The sequence below is a fragment of the Myotis lucifugus genome, unplaced genomic scaffold, assembly GCF_000147115.1.
Source record: "Myotis lucifugus unplaced genomic scaffold, Myoluc2.0 scaffold_77, whole genome shotgun sequence".
Taxonomy (NCBI): Eukaryota; Metazoa; Chordata; class Mammalia; order Chiroptera; family Vespertilionidae; genus Myotis; species Myotis lucifugus.
The window spans coordinates 342,218-350,832 of NW_005871125.1; the positions used below are offsets into that span (position 1 = coordinate 342,218).

Here is an 8,615-nt window from a genome sequence, read left to right on the forward strand (position 1 = left end):
AGCAACACATTCCCAGACACACATTTCTCACGACCATTTCTGAAATAATGAAATTAAACTAGATCTCAAAATTGTGTTCATTATTTGGAAAAGATTGTTATAAGGTTTTAATTAGAAGTTATGTGCACTGAGAGATTTATGGCTGTAAATTTCCCTGGACACATGGTTTTCATTATAATGGCAGTGAACCAATAACTTTTAAGCGATTCCCATCACCCACCCCTCCCCATGCCCCCACCCCATGAAGAGTGGACATTTATAGATTTTTCTTGAAACAGGAATCCTTCTGTTTAAGAAATAAGCCAGAAATATCATAGAAAAAGATTAGCTACATTATTCTTTGTCATGTAAGTGTGGGAAGATAAAAACTATCTGAAACTCAGGCTTGTTCTAATAGTAATACTTTTTTCGGGGAAATGAATATTTTCCTATGAAGAATATCTTACTCAATTCAGGGTTGTGGTGGTAGTCACAGACTGATTAATGTGCCCCAGTCATTCCACCATCACATTACATTGTTAAATTAGAGATCTGTACAAAAACATAGCCATTGCCCTTTTTGAAACACCCTACCCCCCTCGCCGCACAAGTTGGATTGTTGCAATATGATGTGGCCTGTTATGAAATAACTCTTGCTTTCCCTGGGTGAAAATTGTGAGTATTATGTATGTATGGTTAAGCAATCTTTCTATTAAAAGCTGTAATTCTGAAATCTCCCTGGTTCCCTAACTGAATCCATCATCTTTAACACCAGAAGGAGGAGAAGGGTAGAAATGACACTTGAACTTTCAGGAGCAGAAACACCCTTTTTATATAGAAAATATTTACTGTGTTCCTATATTATAGTTATTACACTTTCAATAGCCATTGGTTGAAAAAAATAAATTTTGCTAAATCTATATGAATGAATTCAGTAGCACTTTAAAATAAATTGATAACTATAATGCTATCTACATACACTTGTGGGATAAAAGAAAAGCTGTATGCAATATTACTTAGTCTAAAAATTTGATGGACCTATATACATTCAAGAACTTCCCTGACATGGCCCCTCTCAAGGTTAGTGACCACAGATTTGAAACCATTGCTTTAAAATTATATTTAAAGAGTCAAGTCCATTTTATAACAACATCAATGACAACAATAAATAATAACAATGATTCCTTCAGGACCCTGAGAACATGTCTATGGACTTCTGGTCCCCTATAGGAGAAGTGGCATCTGAAGAAATAAAAATCAACTGTATAAAAATTTCTCTGAATTCTGCATTAACACTGCAAAATAATTTGATTTATAAGAGCATCATAGTGCCGAGAATACAATATTTAATAATGTGGGTAAACTTGTGTGATCCTCAAAATATGTCTGAAGATCCCTCCCCCCACACCAGGTTAAAAAGTTATCCAGATCCAACACTAGTGACAGAGCATGATAGTCATTTTGGCTTTGAAAATGGACTTTGAACTTAGAATATTACTCTGATTAGAAACAAGAATATTCTGGAAGATCCTTTGGGAACTTAAGACATTTTGAACTAGAGATGAGAAGGTCAAAAAATTATTATGTGTTGAGTACCTAGAGTGTGCTGGGCAATGTTACAGGGGACATATGTGTCCTATTGACCCCTCAAAATAATCCTATAATGTAGTTGTAACTATCCCTCAATGTAGCCAAAAAAAAAAAGCAGTGAGCATGTGGAAGCAGTATGCTGGACAAATAAACTCCTGGGAACAGAGTTTCCCCATCTGGACCCAGTGGCAACCACGAAGCTTTGGCTTAGACATTAACTTAGAATAATAGGTGAAGAATCCTAGCGTCACTGGAGGGTAGGTCAGCCTTAGCAACCACATAGCTATTGTGCTGAAGACAAACAACACATAATAAGACAGAACTGGTCCCAGAGAAAGACTTTCTGAGGACTAAACCCCAATAGACTTATAGCAATGGAAGAGGCAGCTGCAAGTCCTCTGAGGACCAGGAAGAGAGCCTTTTAGATCAGTGGTCCTGGTAGGGATTAAAAGTGCCCATCAAAGACATATTAGGAACTCAATACGGTTTTTATTTTAATGGATGAACAGCTGATCTGGTAACTAGATGATTCTAAAACTTAGTGGGATAAAACAATCATTATGTTCAAGAATTTGAGGGTTAGGAATTTGCATAGGCCACAGTGGGGATGGCATATCAAAGTCTGGATGACTCAAGGGGTGGTAGAGGCTGGAATCATCTGGAGGTGACTTCACTCACATGTCCAGAAATGGCTGTTGGCTGGGGCCTCACTGGGGCTGTCATTGGAACACTCTACCTGGCCTCTCCATGTGGTCTCTCCCAGTAGGTCACTTTGGCCTGCCTCACAGCATGGTTTCCAAGAGCAAGTGACCCAAGAGACCCAAGCAGAAGCTCTATTCCCTTCGATGACCTAGCTCCAGGAGTCACATGACATCACTGCCACCACAATTACGAATTCAAGGGGAGGAAGCATACACCCCACCTAGAAGAAGAGTCAGAATCATATTGTAAGAAGAGCATGTAGGGTAGGAAGTCATTTTTGCAGCCATTGTGGGGAAATTACAATTTGCCACAAATGTAGTAGCTTCAGGTGCTAGGGAGGAGCGAGACAGGCGTCTATAAAGTTGTTTTGAAGCATCCATCTTATATAAAAACTGTTGTTTGAAATTTTAACCCTGCTATTTCTGGCTTCTGTAAATGCTTGCTGGCTTAAATAATAGGGAAAATAAGACTACTCCCATTTCAGAGAGGCCATTAAACCTTCCCCAGACGAAGTTATCAGTGCTGGCGCCAGGCCAAGCCTTTGGTTGACGTCTCAAAGCCCCAGCACATAGGGTCCTTTAAGAACTTGCAAAGGGAACCGGAAAAATCCCATGTTTGGGAGACAAAGAAGGTGGAATAGTATAAATACGGGAAACTTCGTGTGTGATTTCACCCAGAATCTGAGAGACATTTTCCTCTGGGCCCGCGAGTAATAATAAATGTAACTCCATCTCTCTAAGCGTTGCTTGGTTCTTCTCCGTTTTTTCTGTAACAGTTTGGAAAGGTCTAAAGAACAGGGGAAGAATCTGTGGTGTGAGGCAAGTACTTTCTCCAGGTGATCATGGCCGGTCTTAGCATAATGCTCTGCTTTGGGCTGGAGATGACTGTAAGCAGTTTAGCTCCAAATCTGAGATCAACTGAGAGAAGGTTCTAGCATAGAGGGGCTACTGAATATTAGGTAACAAATAAGGAACTGGAGAAAAAGGAACAGTGATGAAGCAAACTTATTAAGAACCTAGAACTTTGTCATTTTCTCTTATTTGTTGTTATGATAAAAGGCACCAATCTTTTAAAGGGGAATAGCAAAAAAAATGTGAGGCTGGGGAGACTGCTCTTCTCAATCATTCTTTAATTAATCAATTCAACAAACACTTGAGTGCAACTATGTGCCAGTTGAGGGGAAAGGAAAACCTCAAGAAAAAGCCTGCTTGGTGGCTAAACTGAGCGGTAAAGAAAAGCAGCTGAATCTGGGAGGTCAATAGGGGTAAGAAGAGAGGTTTCTTTTGCTGTGGAGAAGCTCTTTATTTTGATGTGGTCCCACTTGTTCCTTTTTTTTTTTTTTTACTCTTGCCCTATATTCCGCTATATAAGATGTCTTATATTTTGCTGCCTATGTTTTCTTCTAGGATTTTTATGGTTTCATGACGTACATTTACATCTTTTATCCATTTTGAGTTTATTCTGTGTATGGTGTAAGTTGGTGGTCTAGCTTCATTTTTTTGCATGTATCTGTCCAATTATCCCAACACCATTTATTGAAGAGACTGTCTTTACTCCATTACATGTTCTTACCTCCTTTGTCAAATACTATGAATTGAGCATAATGGCTTGGGTCGATTTCTGGGTTCTCTGTTTTGATCCATTGGTTTATATGCCTGTTCTTATGCCAGGACTATGCAGTTTTGATTACAGTGGAAATGTCTCACATTTTTAATGTCTGTCTTTTTCTATAATCTTAACTATTTTATTGTTGATGTAAACCTCACAGTATGGAAACATTCAGCCAATGCTCAAACTTTCCTTGGCTGATTATTCAATAAATGAGGGATCTTGTTTCTGCTCTGGACCACTGCCTTCCTTTCAGCTCTTTTACTACTTGTGCATTGTGGGAGGAGGGGTGCAGAAGCAAAAATAAAACTCAAAACACTTATTTTAACACTGAATTAGTATTTCCACTAAAATGATCAGAAAAGGAGATTTTAAATGCTAGTTAAAATGGCTTTCCTCCAATTACCCATCGACTTCAGTTATTCATGCTACTTTGGTCTAGCTCTCCACTCTAGTAAACAGCATTCTTTTGCAATCAGTGTAAATTTGTACATCATATGATTGGCAGCTTTCTGACTGTGACAGTAGTGGTGTGGTTCTAGATTTTTCCAGTCTTGTGGGTGACTTCTTGATCGCAGGGGAAGCTTCTCTCTTTGTAATTTAGAGGAATAGCTGTCTACCTAGACTTAAGTTTCTTTGGCCTTCCCGACAATTCCGTATGCCATTAATTAATCTTTCAATAAAACCTTTCATAAACTAGCTAGAGTGGTTCTCGTCTCTGAAACAGATTCCTGACTGAAACAGGTCAGAGATTTGGCTGGACAAAGTAGAAAAATCAACTTCCTACAGTGTCCTGGACATACAGTAATATTAACCCAGTATTATACCTAGTATTCAGAAAACTGGTTTTAATATTATTTTTCTAGACAAAGTCAGTGTACATATCAATCTAGAGAGGCTTGTGGTTCTTTAGAATTTGTGATGGAATTGACTCTAAGGACCTAGTTTCCTCCAAAGTAAGAGAAGCCTGACTTGTTTCCAAGAACAGTGAGGCCCACATTTCTCCCCTCTCTTGAATCTAGGCATGGATGTGTGACTGAGTCCTGTGCCATCAGATGTAAATAGCAGTTATTTTCCATGGCTTCTGGGAAATGATTTTATTTTTTTTATTTTTTTTTTTTTTAAATATATTTTATTGATTTTTTACAGAGAGGAAGGGAGAGAGATAGAGAGTTAGAAACATCGATGAGAGAGAAACATCGATCAGCTGCCTCCTGCACATCTCCCACTGGGGATGTGCCCGCAACCCAGGTACATGCCCTTGACCGGAATCGAACCTGGGACCTTTCAGTCCACAGGCTGACGCTCTATCCACTGAGCCAAACCGGTTTCGGCATGGGAAATGATTTTAAAAAGATAACTCTCCTATAGCTACCTGTGCAGTAGCTGGAGCCAACAGGATTTGCTAAAAGATTTGTTGTAGGGTGTGAGAAAAAGAAAACTGGGGAAACTTAATGGATTTTGGTCAGAGCTACTTAGGGATGAATATGTTATCAACTGAAATGGGGAAGGAGGTTTGGGGAAAACCTCAGTTCAGTTTTGGACACATTAAATTAGAGATATATATTTGAGACCCAGGTGAAGATAACAAGTAGGCAATTACATATATAAGCCTGGAGTTCAGGAGAGAAGTGTGTGTGTGTCGGGGTGAGGGGTGGGCGGGGTGTGTATTTTTGAGTCTTTGGCATGTAAGGCCATTGACTCTTTTGTTTTCATGATTTCAGATTTTTGTTCACTTGCTCTAGAACAGTGGTTCTCAACCTTCCCAATGCCGAGACCCTTTAATACAGTTCTTCATGTTGTGGTGACCCCCAACCATAAAATTATTTTCGTTGCTACTTCATAACTGTAATTTTGCTACTGTTATGAATCATAATGTAAATATCTGATATGCAGGATGTATTTTCATTGTTACAAACTGATATAATTAAAGCATAGTGATTAATCACAAAAACAATATGTAATTATATATGTGTTTTCCGATGGTCTTAGGCGACCCCTGTGAAAGGGTCGTTCGACCCCCAAAGGGGTTGCGACCCACAGGTTGAGAACCGCTGCTCTAGAACTTTTATGCTTATACCGATCAAGTAAGAAGTTAGTGGGCTTCTTATCTATTTCACTTTTAGAAACACTGTGATCAAAGTAGCCAACACCACAGGTCTGTGCGAGTCAGACTATTCCGATTGCTGGTTTGACCCTGCTGTCCATTCCAGGAATCACACCCACCTTGCCTTTGAAGGTTGAGAGCCATCCCTTGGCTCCTGTCCTTCTAATTATTCCCATTGCATTTAGGTTTTAGAGATGAGTGGCTATGGTTCCCACTGTAAGTAAGGTGTGGCCTACAGAGAAGACCAACCATAGAACTCTTCAAGGATGATGGGGTTTCTCTCATAAATTTATTTCTTAAAGTATTGGTGAAAGGGATGTCTTTGGAATGCTCCTAGTATATGGGGAGTGTGTCTTAAATGACAAATCCACTCTAATATTTCAATCTAATGTGGCCCATTTCCTCTACATTAAACCAAAAGAGGTTGGTGAGGGGAACCAAAATTCTGCCACCCTGACACTGCCTTTTTGAGACATTGATTTTTTTTATCCTCAAGGTTTTATTGTCACATAATAAAACAAAATATGAAGCTTAGAACTGGATCACTTGGCCCTTTCTCTTCTTATCGCCTCCCAGTTCAAAATGCTTGCATGTCTTAATAGCCAGCATTTTCTTAGATCTGCAGTTGGGCTCAGGGCATTCAAGCCTCAGCACAACCCTCTTTGTAGTTTTAGCCTTTCTGAGGAGAACCGGCTTAATCTGCCCACCGTAGTCCCTCTGCTTTCTATCATCACACCGCCTTCCCTCGGCATACAGGGAATCCTTGCTCTTCTTGTCCTGTTACTTTATGGGGTTGATGCTTGCCACACTCCTTACAGAAAGTCTGGCGTGTCTGAGGAATGTTCCCCATGTTTGCAGAACGCTATCAGCATGGAAAGGGAGCAAGATACTGACTTTAAGCTCTTTGTTAAGAAATAAGACTCAGGGGGAACCTTTGATCCTCAACCCTTAGCTTTCCTGCCCAAGACATTCAGACAGAGAAATCTGTTTCAGGAAAGAGAGTTTAGGAGAAGCATGTCAAACTCAAAGGCCAACATGGGCCAAATAAAGGAGGCATGTGGCCCGCAGGCCCCGAGTTTGACATGCTTGGTTTAGGATGTCACCTTAGCCTAATTTAAATTAAGTAGGTATATAAGAGAGCTTAGGCGGTGGCCTGTTCGCTACATGTATCCTGGATCTCATTGTTTCTGAGTTGCCTATCAAGGATGTTCCTGTCGTGTTTTCCCTTCTTCCTCAACTACCTGTAAATCATCCACTCTCACTTCTGAAATCTAATACCCTATCCCTCCCACACTCCCACCCCTTCTCCTTTGTCCAAAAATGTCTTTTATACCCACCTAGTAGCCCAATGTACAAAATTCATGCACGGGGGTGGGGGGGGGGTGAGGGGTGGGGCCAGACCCCTCAGCCCGACCTGCACCCTCTGTCATGTTCTGGGACCCCGACCACTCCTGGCCTAGGCACAGGCCTACAGGCTTGGAGCAGCCTGGCTCCTGAGGTCCCATTTTATCAAGAGAACAAAGTCAGCGTTAGTTACAGCCCTCACCAAACCCAGTACAGTGCATCTGTGCGTACAACTGCCTTGTTCATGTGCCTGCTTCGCCCTACTGAATTACTAACATCGTGAGGACATAGCTCTGTCTTATCCTGCTTCACTTTCAGTGCCTGGCCTGGTGCCAGGGACCTGAGAGGGTTTGCTGAGTGAGTGAGTGAATGAGTGAATGAATGAGCGAGTAAGTGAACAGCTACGGGGCGGGAACTTCTGCTGTGTTTCCATGGCGACATGGCAGAAGTTCCCGCCCCTCTCCTAGCTGCATAGTTCCCGCCCCACTCCTGGCGGCCCAGGCCCCTCTCCTGGCTGCTTAGTTCCCGCCCTGCTCCCAGCGACCCAGGCCCCTAGCCACTCCTTCAGCAGAGGCCAGAGCAGGTGGGAAGCTTGGCTTCCTCCATCGTGGGGGAAACCAAGCCTCCTGCTTGCTCCAGCTCCGTGACTGTCGGCCGCCATCTTGGTTGGGTTAATTTGCATATAGTCGCTCTGATTGGCTGGTGGGCGTGGCTTGGGGACATAGCAATGGTACGGTCAATTTGCATGTTTGTCTTTTATTAAATAGGATGTTGCCTCACTGTCTCTGGAATTTTCATACTTATATGAATTCCCTATGCACAAGCATGAAAACTTTGATTTCCTCCTGTTAATCTGTCTCTGTTAATTTGATGATTAGCCCAACAACAACTTAAAAGGTGGGAGGAAAAGTATTCATGTTTTTCAGTCCCCACATTGGACATTTCCAATTTGCTAATAGTGGGCCATCTTTTAGTCCAGGTTTCAGCCAACTAACCTAACCAACTGTTAGAGTCTTTTCTAACTCCCAAAGCTGCACATTAAAGGAAGGATCTCGCAGTGGTTCTCAACCTTCTGGCGCTTTAAATACAGTTCTTCATGTTGTGACCCAACCATAAAATTATTTTCGTTGCTACTTCATAACTGTAATGTTGCTACTGTTATGAATTGTAATGTAAATATCTGATATGCAGGATGGTCGTTCGACCACCAAAGGGGTCGCGACCCACAGGTTGAGAACCGCTGGCTTAGTGAGTCCATATCAAATTTGGGCTGATCCAAATTTAT

The 8,615-nt window shown here is 41.4% G+C and overlaps 1 pseudogene; it reads right to left on the reverse strand.

Annotated features, from left to right (window-relative positions):
* Nucleotides 1–6,500: 6,500 nt before the first annotated feature.
* LOC106697512 lies at nt 6,501–6,836 on the reverse strand (annotated as a pseudogene).
* Nucleotides 6,837–8,615: the final 1,779 nt, after the last annotated feature.